The sequence below is a fragment of the Neophocaena asiaeorientalis genome, unplaced genomic scaffold, assembly GCF_003031525.2.
Source record: "Neophocaena asiaeorientalis asiaeorientalis breed wild unplaced genomic scaffold, Neophocaena_asiaeorientalis_V1.1 scaffold291, whole genome shotgun sequence".
Classification (NCBI taxonomy): Eukaryota; Metazoa; Chordata; class Mammalia; order Artiodactyla; family Phocoenidae; genus Neophocaena; species Neophocaena asiaeorientalis.
Genome location: NW_020172735.1, coordinates 2,348,931 through 2,360,410, shown reverse-complemented (window position 1 = coordinate 2,360,410; position 11,480 = coordinate 2,348,931). Strand labels below are relative to the sequence as shown.

At 37.0% G+C, this 11,480-nt stretch overlaps 1 long non-coding RNA gene across 1 annotated transcript in view; it reads right to left on the bottom strand.

Annotated features, from left to right (window-relative positions):
• Positions 1-398: 398 nt before the first annotated feature.
• LOC112396678 (uncharacterized) overlaps positions 399-11,480 on the bottom strand; it is a 298,161-nt gene continuing 287,079 nt past the window's right edge. Inside the window, exon 3 of the long non-coding RNA XR_003002620.1 lies at positions 399-687. This is a non-coding gene — a long non-coding RNA (uncharacterized LOC112396678). The remainder of the gene's footprint in view (positions 688-11,480) is intronic.

The following is an 11,480-nucleotide window of genomic DNA, read 5'->3' as shown; positions in this document are numbered from 1 at the left end:
AGGTATCTCCATATTTTCTGTTATATCAGACCTAGATTCTTTGGTTGGCTTTCAAAGACCCTAGACCCTCCTTATTTGACCCAACTCTATTTGTTCCCATCTATCCACCCTGTTCTTAGCAGTTTGGTCACTCCCAGTTTTGCATGAAGAATTGGTTGAGGTAGTAGTCTTGAGGCTGATATAATTCCTCATTTTTCAAACTCAGCTTATCACTGCTCTTCAGGAACCCTTTCTTGCCTCTTCATTGATTTTTGACACCTTCCTAACTTTTGTATATAATCTACAGCACACTGTTTCATACATCTATATTTTAATATATATATATATATTTTTTCTGTTATTTCACATTTGTTCATTATGTCTTTGCAACTACTTTTGGGTAAGGTCATGATTTTTTCTTTTTTTTGCTGTTTTGATTTGTTTTACTATCAAGTCAAGTATCCAACATGATGTTGAACATGACAAATTTTTATAAATAATTATTGAATAATGAGTTAGAGAGAGCGTCAATAGTAAATGACTAGAATAGATTTTACATAGTTATATGAAGAGTGCTGGAGAAAATAGTGTTACATTGAATGCAAACTTACCAGAGAAGACACTAGGTATCTTGGAAAGAAAGCTTTTGACGGTACGAATAGGAATTCCATTTTTTTCATCTTGCATGCGTGCTATGACGTCTTCCATCTAAATAACAATAATAAAATAATTAAAACGTTTTAAAAGTTGAACTTTTTGAGAAAAATCAGTCCTCATAAGAATTTTGTATACTTGTTTTCCCTAAGAATAATGCCATATTCTTGTCTTTCTATATTTTGTCACATTAATATTTTCAGTTTGGTTAAAAGACGATTGAGAAAACAGAAAGAAAGGTGGCTATTTCAGAGTTCATTAAGCTTAAGAAGAATTTTGTGCTTGGAATATTGCCTCTCTCCTGGTTTCACATTCTTTGGTTATAAGTGATCAGAAAACATTGTGATAACAAGATCCACATTTCATTAATGCTATCTCTACTGAAGTCAGTGCAAAAGAAAATAGAAGACTTAAAAGCATCAATTTGGGGCTTCCCTGGTGGCGCAGTGGTTGAGAGTCCGCCTGCCGATGCAGGGGACACGGGTTCGCGCCCCGGTCCAGGAGGATCCCACATGCCGCAGAGTGGCTGGGCCCGTGAGCCATGGCCGCTGAGCCTGCTTGTCCGGAGCCTGTGCTCCACAACGGGAGAGGCCACAACAGTGAGAGGCCCGCGTACCACAAAAAAAAAAAACAGGACTGACTGCCAGCAACTGCTTCTTCTCTTGCCCAGGCATTTACTAAACTGACATATGAAATCTACATGCATGCACACACATGTACAAAAGTAATAAAATGAATGTCACACCATAGCCTTTTGCTAATTTAGTACCTTCCAATGTATGTATCTTTCTTTCAATCCGATTAGTACATTCTCTTTTTTTTTGAAAATTTTTCAGTTTTAAATGGCTTTGCTTTACCAAGTCTAATGTGGAACTTAGTTCTGAATAACATTCATTCAAATCACAGCTTCAGACTTTTGTATGTGCTTCTAAGTCTGTGGCACATATATACACACAAATATACACAAGTTGTATCGATAGTATGAAACTCAAAATCTATTATTTACTCATCTCACAAGCAGTTACTTATGACTGATTCTAGACCAGACTTACAGAGGGCACTACGGATGTGAATATGAATATAATACACTTGCTGCCTTCAAAAAATTCAGTCAATATTGAAAACAATGGGTGAGTAGTGAAATTTGAGTAAGGTTTGTAGTTAGTTAATAGTGTAGTACCAATATCAATTTCCCATTTTTGAAAATTATGTTATCATTATATAAGATGATGAAATTAGAGGAAGCTGAATAAAGGGCATACAGGGACTTCTCTGTAAGATTGTTGCATCTTTTCTGTAAATCTGAAATTATTTCAAAATAAAAAGTTTTAAAAAATCACATTCTAAATGTTGTATCAAGTAATCATCAATCAACACGGCTTCAGAACAGTTTTCAATGAAGAGATCTTATTTGCCTGGATAAGTATTTTCAGATTTATTAACATGAGAAACTAAGATGTGGGAAAATGGGTTTCAGATCTTCTCATTATCATTCATGACACTTTGAGCAAGCTAAGCAACTTCTCTAAAGTTTCGTTTCCTCATGTGTAAAATCTATATAATAATATTTATAACAACTATTCCACAACCTTTGTAGGGTTGGGTTGGGGTGGGAGGAGTACAGTATTTTATTAAATGATACAGCATATATAAAACACCACACACAGACAATAAATATTGGACTTCAGATGTCTACACACACCACACCCCTGATACTTTGAGCTGCATATTCTCCACTCCTTATGTTCCTTTTCCATGTGGAGGGAGCACCATTAGCCTAATTCTCCTGCCTCTGTTCCCTAACTCACTCCACTCTGGGGAGCTGCGCTGACTTATCAGGTAAAAGAGTTGGGAATGAGAAATTGGCCTACAGAGCCCATCCCTTTCCTGTAGGGAAGCCCATATCCAAATCTGCTGATGTGGAGAGGCCTACCCCAGTGGGTGAGTAGTCTGTTAAGGACTGGGTTTTAGGATTAAGTCTCCTGTGTTCACAAACACTCTTCAATATAATAGCTTTGTCAGTGATCAAGGTGATACCGTGACCTCTAACTGCTTTACTCTTTGGTTGTGATATTCAGTGGGTTCAGAATTCAGCTAGGAAAGGAAGTCTGTTTTTTTTTAATCAGACCCCCCAAAGACCCCAACAATATTCAGTTCTTCACATGTAATAAAATATTTCATCCAATTATAGAAACATTAGGTGCCGTCCTTATTCTTTTGTCTCTGTTTTTTCTTTTGCCCTACCCAGTTACGTGGGGAGTTTCTTGCCTTTTGGGAGGTCTGAGGTCTTCTGCCAGCCTTCAGTAGGAGTTCTGTAGGAGTTGTTCCACGTGTGGATGTATTTCTGGTGTATCCGTGGGGAGGAAGGCGATCTCCGCGTCTTACTCTTCCGCCATCTTCAAGGTCCCCCCATGTTTATGGCTTTATTTTGTTGTTGCTTGTCCTTCATTTACTTGACACAATGCTGAGAAATGAGGAATAAGCTGCTTTGCCTTGCCTAGTATCAGCCTGTAAACCCTTTTATCATCAGCTTAATGGTTTAAACTAGGCCAGCTTAGATGGACATGGAAACCTCTCTGACTCCCACTTTAATCACCTAAGCTCCCTGGATGTGACAATCATCACCTCTGGCTGGGTGCTGAATTAAGGTCCATCTCTCAGTTCACTGGATCCCAAAGTAGCAAGGTTAGGAATCTGGGAATTAAAAGTGACCTCTGTGGTTGTATTTTAAAATCTTCAATGTTCCTGAGCCATAAGTTCCACAGCAGAAAAAAATTTTAGACTCCATGTAAAAATAGGATTTGTGTTCTAGATTGAAAATGTGATCATCAAAATGTATTCAGCTGTTTTTATCTTAATTCAGATACGATTTACACATGAACCTTATCATGACATAGAATAAGCAAACAAAACAACAAAACAAAAACAAAGACCCAATATAATCTAGTTTTTAAAAGCTAAAATCAGTCACAAAGGCCACATATAAAAAACACATCATCCTAAACTCATTTAAGCATTCACTCAGAGACTATTTTTATAATAAGCAGGTTTTAACATGCTTTATCATCTGCTTTCCGACTATAAGCAATGGAAAATAGATGAGGAGAATGCTAAAAGCAGACAAACTAAAAAGCAAGCTACACAGCAAGATACTAAAAAAGTAACTCTAATAAATATTAAAACTCTTTAGGGCGATTTAATTTAAGGCCAAAAGACTCAGATATCACGAGCAACCCAAAAGAAGATTATCTATCTACCTACCTATCTATCTACATATCTATCTCTATCTATCTATCTATCTATCTATCTATCTATCTATCTATCTATCTTCATAAGGATGATATTGAGTTATACAGGGTCAGAATGTGTTTTCACACTCATGAGCCTGTTTCTGAAGGTGAGGAGACTTTGAGCATGGGATAACATAACAGTAGACTATGGGCAGTAAAACGGGGCATGCCTTTGGTCACGGAGGTTCTCTCACAGTCTTATTTAATTAACCCTTAAAATAAAAAGTTAGAAGCAGGTGATTTGTAAGATTTCTTCTAGCTACAAAATTACTTAATCTGGAAATAATCATCAGTGTTCGGAACTGGGTAAGTTTTCTTACTTAAGTCAAAGAGTCAAATCTCAGTCAAAAACCGATGAGCTGATTAAATTGACCAGACCTTTTACAAATGCATTTACTTCCAGCTGTCAACACATTTCAGTTTCAATCCAAACAGCAGAGTGATTATGAACATGCACTTAGGACTGTCAGATCTAAGTTTGGTCCTGGCTGTGCTACCTGCAAGCTGTATGAACAGGTAAGTTACTTTGTTACCCTAAGACTTAGCTTTCTCATTTTTTAATGGAAAAAAAGATAATAGTATACATATTATCAGGGGTGAAGAGTAATGAAACAATACTACTTAAATGTTTATCATAATGCTGCCATGAGACACCATGGAGGCTTGCTAATGCTCAAACATCCATTTCTTATTTTTAGAGATTTTACAGTTTGGAGCTCTACAAATCACCATTTCACAAGCCAGCCATGAATACTATAGGATGGCAGGCAATATGTAGGAGAACTAGTTACTCAATCAAAAGTCAGTACTGACTGCCTAAAAGTGTGGCCAAGATGGAGGAGTAGGAAGACCCTGAGCCCACCCCCTCCAATGGGCACACCAAAATTACAACTATTTACAGAGCAGCTATTGATGAGAACAACCTGAAGACTAGCAGAAAAGATCTTCCACAGCTATCGATATAAAGAAGGAATCACAATGAGAATGGTAGGAGAGGTGGAGGTGTAGTATAGTCAAGACTCATACTCTCAGGTAAGCTACCAAAACTCCCAAGGAAGAGAACCTCAAATGAGAGGATACTTAAAATTGCACAGGTTCTCCTCAAGAAGCTAGGGGTCCAAGCCCCATATCAGGCTCCCTGGCCGGGGGTCCTGCACCAGGAAGATGGGCTCCCAGAATTCATCTTTGAAGGTCAATGGGGCTTGTTTTCAGGAGAGCCAAAGGGCTGTGGGAAATACAGACCCCACTCTTAAAGGTCACACACAAAATCTCACATGTTCTGAGACTCAGAGCAGAAGCAGTAATTTGAAAGTAGCCTGGGTCAGACCCACTTGCTGATCTTAGAGAGGCTCCCAGAGAGGCAGGAGGAAAGTAGGACTCATCCTGGGGAAACAGACACCAGCGGCAGCTATTTTGGGGAACTTGTTCTACCACAAGGACACTGGAGCTGGCAAGTGCCATTTTGGAGTCCTCCCTCTACCTTATTAGCACCAGGACCAGACCCTCCAGCCAGCTGGTCAGCACTAGTCCTGGGACTGCCCCAGGCCCAGCAGGGGACACAGCGTCACCCACCAGAAGGCAGGCAGCAGCCATAGGCCCCCATGAACAACCCCTGCAGACCCAGGAACTGGTCCCACTCCCGAGGAGGCTCAATACTTGGCCCTGCCCAGCAGTGGACTGGGCACTAGCCCCAGGAGCCGACCTTACCCACCAGTGAGACAGCACCAGTCTCTAGACACCCTGGGCCCCAGCCCAACCCCAAGTGAACACCAGCTCCAAGGCACAATGAGCCATGCAGCCAGCAGTCCAGGGATCTGGCCCCAACCCCAGGGGCCAACAGCAACCTCTGACTCCCAGGACCACAAAGTCAGCCACCTCATATCCTGGCCCCACCCAGCAGCAGTTGACAGTCTCTGGGCTATGCAGGGCCAGGCAACCAACTAGCCTGGAGCCAGTCATGCTTACAAGTATGCCCACACTAGTTGGCCCTGCCACAACAGAAGGGCCCATGAAGCCCACATACAAGGCACCTCTACAGCATACAGTTCTGGTGAACAAAGGAGAGTGTGCTGCTGGACCCCATATGACATCTCAAGCATAAGGCCACATTTCCAAGATTGAGAAATGTAACTGACCTTCCTAATACACAGAAATAAAAACTGGGAATCAGGCAAAATGAAATGACAGACAGAAGAATATTTTTGAAACAAAAAAACAACATAAAGCCCAGAAGGAGAGTTAAGCAAAGTGGAGATAAGTAATCTACCCAACAAAGAGTTCATGATAATAATCATAAAGATGCTCAGAAAACTTGGGAGAAAAATGGGTAAACACAGTGAGAAGTTTAACAAAGATTTCGAAAATATAAATAAGAACAAAACAAAGCTAAAGAATACAATAACTAAAGTAAAAAATACACTAGAAGGAATCAAAAGTAGACCAGATGACACAGAGGAATGGGTCCGTGAACAGGAAGAGAGTAGTGCAAATCACGTAAGCTGAAAGGAAAAGAAAAAAAAATTAGCACAGCTTAAGAAACCACTGGCAAAAATCAAGCATACTGATATTAGCATTATAGGGATCTCAGAAGGAGAAAAAAGAGAGAGAAAGGAGCAGAGGACATATTTGAAGACATGATAGCTGAAAATTCATTAATCTCGGAAAGAAAACAGAAATCCATTACCAGGAAACAGAGAGTCTAAAACAAAATCAACCCAAAGAGGACCATACCAAGACACACAGTAATTAAAAGAGCAAAAATTAAAGAGAGAATATTAAAAACAGCAAGGAAAAACCAACCAGTTACATACAAGGGAACTGCCATAAGACAATCAGCTGACTTTGCAGTGGAAACTCTGCAGGCCAGAAGTGATGACATGATATATTTAAAGTGATGAAAGGAAAAGACCTATAACAGAAACATCTACCCAGAAAGGCTATCATTCTGATTTTAAGGAGAAATAAAGTGTTTTACAGACAAGCAAAAGCTAAATGAGTTTAGCCCCACTAAACCGACTGGAAAAGAAATGTTAAAGGAATACATCTAAGCAGGAAATAAAAGACTACAACTAAAAGCATGAAAATTATGAAAAGAAAATTTTCATTGGTAAAAGGAAATATTCAATACAGGTGGTAGATCAACCATTATAAAGCCAGCAGGAAGGTGAAAGTAAAATCATCTATGTCCACAATAAGTAGTTAAAGGATACATAAAACAAAAGTATTGTAAAATAGGATCTCAAAAATCATTAAATGTGTAAAAACTCAAGGTTGGTAAAATGTGTTTGACCTTAAGAGGTCATCAACTCAATCACATATATGAACAGATTGCTATATACAAATGATCTGGTAAAGACAAACCAAAAATCTGTAATAGATACACACGTACAATAAGAGAAAGGATTCCAAACATAACACTAAACATAGTAATTAAATCAGAAGGGAAGACAGCAAAAGAAGAAAGGGAAAAAAAGACTACAAAAACAACCCAATAACAATTGACAAAATGGCAATAAGTACACCTCTAAAAATAATTACTTTAAATGTAAATGAACTAAATACTCTATTCAAAAGACATAGAGTGGCTGAATGGATACAAAACAAGACCCATATACATACGTACATATACATTGCCTATAAGAAACTCACATCAGATCTAAAGACATAGACAGAATGAAAGTGGGAGGATGGAAAAAGGTATTCCACGAAAACAGAAAGGTAAAGAAAGTTGGGGTAGCAGTGCTTACATTAGACAAAATAGACTTTAAAACAAACACTGTAACAAGAGACAAAGAAGGACATTGCATAATGATAAAGGCATCAGTCCAAGAAGATATAACAACTGTAAATGTGTATGTTCCCAACATAGGACCTCCTAAATACATAAGGCAAATAGTAACAGACATAAAGGAAGAAATTGACAGTAACACAATAATATTAGGGGACTTTAAACCCCACTTACATCAATGGACAGTTTATCCAGACAGAAAATCAAGAAGGAAACACTGGCCTTAAATGGCACCTTAGACAAAATAGAGTTAATAGATAAATAAAGAAAATTCCGTCCAGAGGCAGCATAATGTACAATTTTTCAAGCATATATGAAACATTCTCCAGGATAGATCACATGCTGGGCCACAGAACAAGTCTCAGTAAGTTTACGAATATTAAAATCATACCAAGCATTTTTTTCTGACCACACCATTATGATACTAGATATCAACTACAAAAAACCAATCAAATAAAAAAGTTAAGACTGCAAAAAAAATGAATACATAGAAGCTAAACAATATGCTACTGAACAACCAATAAGTCACTTAAGAAATCAAAGGGGAAATTTAAAAAATACCTGGAGACAAAAAAATAAAATAAAAACACAATGATCCAAAATCTATGGTTAGGAGAAGTTCTAAGAGGGAAATTTATAGTAATAAAAGCCTACCTCAGGAAACAAGAAAAATCTGGAATAAACAACATAACCTTATACCTAAAGGAACTGGAAAAAGAAGAAAACAAAACCCAAAGTTAATAAAAGAAAAGAAATAATAAAGTTCAGAGTGGAAATAAATGAAATAGAGACTAAGAAAATAAAAGGTAGAGAAAAGATTGATGAAACTAAGCACTGGTCCTTTGAAAAGAGAAACAAAATCAATAAAACTTTAGCCAGACTCATGAGAAAAAAAAAGAGGGCCCAAATAAATAAAATCATAAATGAAAAAGAAGTTATTACAACTGACACCACAGGGAAATAAAATGATCATAAGAGAAAACTATGAAAAATTATATGCCAATAAATGGACAACCTAGAAGGAATGCACAAATTCCTAGAAGTGTGCAATCTCACAAGACCGAGTCTGGAATAAATAGAAAATATAAGCTGACCAAATACTAGTAATGAAATTGAATCAGTAATCTAAAAAATCCCAAAAAACAAAAAAGTTCAGGACAAGATGGCTTCAAAAGTGAATTCTACCAAACATTTAAAGAAGAGTTAACACCTATCCTTCTCCAACTACTCCAAAAAACTGCAGAGGAAGAAATGCTTCAAAAATCATTCTCTGAGACCACCATCGCTCTGATAACAAAACCAGAAAAACATACCACAAAAAAATAAAATTACAGGCCAGTATCACTGATAAAACACATATGCAAAAAGACACAATATATTAAGAAACAGAATTCAATTCAATAATACATTAACAACATCATAAATCATGATCAAGTGAAATATATCCCACGGTATCAAGAATGGTACAAAATCTGAAAATTAATCAATGTGATATACCACATTAACAAATTAAAGAATAAAAATTATATGATTATCTCAACAGATGCAGAAAAAGCTTTTGACAAAATTCAATATTCCTTTATGATAAAAAAAAAAACACTCAACAAAGTGGGTATAGAGGGAACAAACCTCAACATAATAAAAACCATATATGACAAACCCACAGCTAACATCATACTCAAGGGTGAAAACATGAACTTCTTTCCTGTAAGATCACAAAGAAGAAAAGAATGAGAACTCTCACCAATTTTATTCACCATAGTATTGGAAGTCCTAGCCACAGCAGTCAGACAAGAAAAAAGAGGAATTCTAATTGGAAAAGAAGTAAAACTGTTATTGTTTTCAGAGAACAGGATACTATATATATATATAGAAAATCCTAAAGATGCCACTAAAAACCAATTAGAACTCATCAATGAATTGAGTAAAATTGCAGAATTTAAAATAAATATATAGAAATCTATTGCATTCCTATAAATTTACAACAAACTATCAGAGAGAGAAATTAAGAAAACTACCCCATTTACAATTGCAGCAGAAAAAAAAAATACAATAAATCTAAGAACGTAAAAGACCTGTAATCATAAAACTATAAGATGCTGATGAAAGAAAATAAAACACAAACAGATGGAAAGATATACCATGGTCTTAGATTGGAAGAACTAATATTGCTAAAATGACTATACTATCTAATCAATCTACAGCTTCAATGCAACCCCTATCAAAATACATGTTGCATTTTTCCCCCAAGATCTTTGTTCTGAAGCAGTCTCTGCCTAGAGGTCTGAATGTTTTCATCTGCTTTTTTTTTTTTTTTTTTCATCAATTTTATACACATCAGGGTATACATGTCAATCCCAAACTCCCAATTCATCCCACACCCACACCCACCCCCGCCACTTTCACCCCTTGGTGTCCATAAGTTTGTTCTCTACATCTGTGTCTCAATTTCTGCCCTGCAAACTGGTTCATCTCTACCATTTTTCTAGGTTCCACATACATGTGTTAATACACGATATTTGTCTTTCTCTTTCTGACTTACTTCACTCTGTATGACAGTCTCTAAATCCATCCACTTGAATCAACAAATGACTCAACTTCGTTCCTATTTATGGCTGAGTAATATTCCATTGTATATATGTACCAAATCTTCTTTATCCATTCGCCTGTCGACGGGCGTTTAGGTTGCTTCCATGACCTAGCTATTGTAAAAAGTGCTGCAGTGAACACTGGGGTGCATGTGTCTTTTTGAATTATGGTTTTCTCTGGGTATATGCCCAGTAGTGGGATTGCTGGGTCATATGGTAATTCTATTTTTATTTTTTTAAAGAACCTCCACACGGTTCTCCATAGTGGCTGTATGAATTTACATTCCCACCAACAGTGCAAGAGGGTTCCCTTTTCTCCACACCCTCTCCAGCATTTGATGTATGTAGATTTTCTGATGATGGCCATTCTAATGGGTGATATCTCATTGTAGTTTTGATTTGCATTTCTCAAATAATTAGTGATGTTGAGCATCCTTTCATGTGTTTGTTGGCAATCTGTATATCTTCTTTGGAGAAATGTCTATTTAGGTGTTCTGCCCATTTTTGGATTGGATTGTTTGTTTTTTTAATATTGAACAGCATGAGCTGTTTATATACTTTGGAGATTAATCCTTTGTCCGTTGACTCATTTGCAAATATTTTCTCCCATTCTGAGGGTTGTCTTTTCATCTTTTTTACGGTTTCTCTTGCTGTGCAAAAGCTTTTAAGTTTCATTAGGTCCCATTTGTTTATTTTGGTTTTTATTTCCATTATTTTAGGAGGTGGATCAAAAAAGATCTTGCTGTGATTTATGCCAAAGAGTGTTCTTCCTATGTTTTCCTTTAAGAGTTTTATAGTGTCTGGTCTTACATTTAGGTATTTAATCAATTTTGAGTTTTTTTTTTTTTGTGTATGGTGTTAGGGAGTGCTCTAATTTCATTCTTTTACATGTAGCTGTCCAGTTTTCCCAGCACCACTTATTAAAGAGACTGTCCATTCTCCATTGTATAACTCTGCCTCCTTTGTCATAGATTAGTTGACCATAGGTGCATGGGTTTATCTCTGGGCTTTCTATCTTGTTTCATTGATGTGTATTTCTGTTTTTGTGCCAGTACCATATTGTCTTAATGACTGTAGCTTTGTAGCATAGTCTGAAGTCAGGGATTCTGATTCCTCCAGCTCCGCTTTTTTCCCTCAAGACTGCTTTGGCTATTTTGGGTCTTCTGTGTCTCCATACAAATT